The following is a 4,573-nucleotide window of genomic DNA, read 5'->3' as shown; positions in this document are numbered from 1 at the left end:
CTGTAATCCTAACACTGTAGGAGGCCAAGGCAGGAGGGTCACTTGAGCCAGGAATTGGAGACCAGCCTGGGCAGCACAATGAGACCCCATCTCTACAAAAAATACAAAGATTAGCTGGGTGTGGTGGTGCACACCTGTAGTCCCAGCTACTCAGGAGGCTGAGGTGGAAGGATCGCTTGAGCCCAGGAATTTCAGGCTTCAGTGAACTATGATCGAGCCACTGCACTCCAGCCTGGATGACAGAGTGAGGCCCTGTTTCTTAAAAAAATTAATTAATTAAAAAATTTGATAGTTTTTTTTGTGCCACTGAACACATGTGGAATCATAGAAGGAATACAAATCAGACCTTGCATTTAGAACATTTTTGTTTTCAAATCGGGTTCATGTTTATTATTTCATATGCTCCTCACAACAACTTTGGGATATAGGGAAACATAACCTTCATTCCACACACGTCCCTGAGATAGAGAAGGGGTTAACTATCGCCCAGGGGCCACAGTGCAACAGCAGAGAATCCAAGAGGCCCCTGCTGCCCTGCGGGGATCTTCAGAACTCAGTGACAGAACGTGTCCTAGTTCATTTACAAACAGGAAGTGCCAGAGCCCTTCACCTGTGTTCCACACAGCCACTTCCTTGAGTGTCTCAAATATGGCACAAACCCTAAGCCAGCCCCTGAAAGATCTGCAGGAACAATTTAATCTCTTCAAAGTGAATTTTAAGAATAGAGACTTTATCAAGAAACCCAGAAAGATTTTCTCTGTGTCTCCAAAATGGAAGGAAAATGATCTAGATATCTAAAATTGAAACTCCCAATAAACAACAGTTACTTTTTCCAACTAGGAACCAATTACATTTTTTGATTTAAAAGGTTTAAGGGCCATGCATGGTGGCTCATGCCTGTAACCCCAGCACTTGGGGAGGCTGAGTCTGGAGGATTGCTTGAGCCCAGGAGTTGGAGACCAGCCTGGGCAACAGGGCAAGATCCCATCTCTACAAAAAAATTTTTAAAATTAGCCAAGTGTGGTGGTAAACACCTGTGGTCCCAGCTATTTGGGAGGCTGAAGTGGGAGGATCACTTCAGCTTGGGAGGTTGAGGTTGCAATGAGCTGTAATTATACCACTGCCCTGTAGTCTGGCTGGGCAACACAACAAGCTATGTAGGCTAATTAGCCCACTCCAGGCCCACTCAGCCTCCTGGCAACGTTTCTCCAGGTTATCGGATATCCTCTGCAGTGCTACTGTCTTGAAGGGTTGGAGTGCTTGAGGACGGACATTGCCATCCCCCAGGGCTCAGGCTGAGAGCAGTTCTTTACACGCAATGATGTCTAAGGATGGAAATTCATACACCCAGCTTGCAAAAAAGCCGCAGCCAGGGAGAGCTTAGGGTCCCGTCTGGGAGGAATCCTGGGTGTAGTAGAAGCTTTGGGAGCAACATGAGGCTCCTTGGGGTCCAGGAAGGCAGCTTCACAGCACTCTGCCTTAAACAGGTGATTCTTTTCCTCATTTTTCTCCCCTCTCTCAACCGATTCCACAAGTTCAGGGAAACGGAACAGGGGACACTCAGAAACTGTTCCGATTCACAGATTCAGCAAGCACCTCGGTTTAAACTGATCCTCCAGTAACAGAAAGAGAAGAGAAAGCACAAGGTCAGAAGCTAATAAACAGAGTCTTGCTGGAGAACAGGAGAGAGGAGAGAGGTAAAGAATCTGTTTCCTTAAACGAGGCTGCAGTTTGCACAATTTTTACCACTGGGGCCTCCTCGCTGAGGTAACCCGAAAGAAACGCTGTGTATTGAATGGAGGCATTGTTTTACTCACTTTATTGGTTAGGCTCTGTTCATAACAATAGTCTACATTCTTTGTAGGGTAGAAAATATTTTTCAAAACTCTAAAAATAAAAGAAAATAGGCTGGGCGCAGTGGCTTACACCTGTAATCCCAGCACTTTGGGAGGCCGAGGTGGGTAGATCACGAGGTCAAGAGATCGAGACCATCCTGGCCAACACAGTGAAACCCCGTCTTTACTAAAAATACAAAAATTAGCAGTGGCTCATGCCTGTAATCCCAGCACTTTGGGAGGCCGAGGCAGGTGGATCACCTGAGATCAGGAGTTTGAGACCAGCCTGGCCAACATGGTGAAACTCCGTCTCTACTAAAAATACAAAAAATTAGCCAGGCATGGTGGCGGGTGCCTGTAATCCTTGCTACTCAGGAGGCCGAGGCAGGAGAATCGCTTGAATCCAGGAGGTGGAGGCAGCGAGCCGAGATCGCGCCACTGCGTTCCAGCCTGGGCAACAAGAGTGAAACTCCGTCTCTTAAAAAAAAAAAAAAAAAAACCAAAAGTATGAAAGCTAATTGCTGATCACAGTTTGATCCATCATCTACCATTTTGTTGGTACTGAGAGAAAACATTTCAAGTTGGTACTGTACTGAAAAACCCAAAACATGCCCTTACTGTGGCTCCAGGTCCTCTGTCCCTGGTGATAAAGCAAAGTTGATAGCTGTGCAGAGTGGGGAGTAGACAGGGCGCCCTTGAGAAGCTGCCAGAGTTAAGTTAAGCCCACCTCCTCTGAGACTGGCTGCGTGAGTACAGACAAGACACTGAAGTTCTGTGTTTCACCTCCTGTAAAATAGGAATAACGATATTTGTCATGCACGGCCATGGTAAGGACTAGCAACTGTGTTAGAAGCACATGGCACAAACCAGGCTTTTAAAAAGCATTGGTGACTAATTTAGCTAGGGATGGAGGTGCATGCCTACTAGTCCCAGCTGCTTGGCAGGCTGAGGTGGAAAGATCGATTGATCCTGGAAGTTCAAGGCTACAGTGAGCTATGATGACACCACTGCACTCAGCCTGGACACCAGAGAAAGACCCTATCTCTAAAAAAAAAAAAGTTATTATTATTCTGTTTCTGTATTTTTCCTTCCCTATGATTTTGTACGAGGTGATTTCTAACAGGACCTGCAGACACTTCGACAGGATAAACCACATTTTATGTGAAATAAAGGCATGTTCAAAAAGCAAATGGGCAGATCGTGGCTGAATGAGACCACCTGAAACTGAGGCTAAGTTAATTTTCACAGGTCCCTGCTACTAAGATTTCCAAGCTACAGGAAAAAAGGTAAATTCATAGCTAGATTTCCCTGCCTGCTCAAGACCACACCGCAACTGGCAGCATAATTCTTGGTAAGGATGAAAAAACTAAATATATACTTGCCATGAAAAGCAAGTATAGATTTTCAAAACAGTATCCTGTTACCAGCTAAAGCAAACAGAGCGGTTTCAACCCCAGGAACTGACAGGCAGTGCAAAAGGGCAGATTGGAAGAGATTAAATATTTGTGCAAAAGCCTATACCCCCCTTCACAAAGGGCTGCCTCTGTCTGGCATAAAAGGAAAGGGATGCGGGAACTGAGAAGAGGGCCTTATCTTTCCAGAGGAAGGACCGTTTGGGGCCGGAGGAGGTGGAGAAGGGAGAGAAAATAGCGGAGAAGGGGAGAGATAATAGCAGAGGAGGGGAGACATCAGATGGGTGTGTGTCCCCTGGTCACTGTCGGGCCGGGCCAGGCTGCTGTCATCGGCTGAGGCTGCACTTCTGACCCCTGCGGTGAAGCCAGGCCACGCGGGCTCAGGGGCAGACGGAAACAGGATGACTCGAGCTTTGAAGCTGCCAGCCTGTGATGGCAGAGACGCCAGAAAGAAGCCCGCTCCAAAACCCACTCTCTCAGCAGCAGCACCACATTAATTTGCAGGGGGGTGGGGAGGGCAGAGGACGGGAGGGGCGGAGAGGGGAGGGCAGGAGTGGGGGGGCTGGGACCGAGGCCAGGGAAGCGGGTCATGTGCACAAGGCAGCCCAAAGGCCTGCCAGGGGGTGCCCAAGATGGACTTTAGAGAAAGGAGATAAAATTGTAGTTTTCGACTCTGCTGACTGTCGATCATAGCTAGTTTCTGCTTCTGAGACATTTTAGTGGCTGCCAGGAACTCAGAATTTAGAAGAGAAAAAAGAAGAGGAAAGGAAAAAATCGACAATGGAGCAGTCTGTGCAGGTGATGGGGAGATTGCTTGTAAGATGAGAGTCTTTGAGGAATTGGGATTTTTCTGTGGACTTTAGAGCTCCTTGGGGCCCACCACGAAGACTAACATGGGGCCGGTGGCGCAGGGAAAAACACCCCTGGGAGGCCCTTTGAACACAGCTCAGGTTACCTACATTTGAGGAGAGACAATGGGAGGGATGGCCTGCAGTCCCTTGGGCCAGTTGAGGGACAGGGCTGTAACTGTGGTTCCAAACCCAGGCTGCACAATGAAATCGTCAGGACACTTCAAAAAATGCAGAGGCTGGCCGGGCGCGGTGGCTCACGCCTGTAATCCCAACACTTTGGGAAGCCAAGGCAGGCAGATCACGAAGTCAGGAGTTCGAGACCAGCCTGACCAACATGGTGAAACCCCATCTCTACTAAAAATACAAAAAAATTAGCCGGCATGGTGGCAGGCGCCTGTAGTCCCAGCTACTCGGGAGGCTGAGGCAGGAGAATGGCGTGAACCCGGGAGGCGGAGCTTGCAGTGAGCCGAGATCG

The sequence above is a fragment of the Pongo abelii genome, chromosome 8, assembly GCF_028885655.2.
Source record: "Pongo abelii isolate AG06213 chromosome 8, NHGRI_mPonAbe1-v2.0_pri, whole genome shotgun sequence".
NCBI lineage: Eukaryota > Metazoa > Chordata > Mammalia > Primates > Hominidae > Pongo > Pongo abelii.
This window is presented reverse-complemented; position numbering follows the sequence as displayed.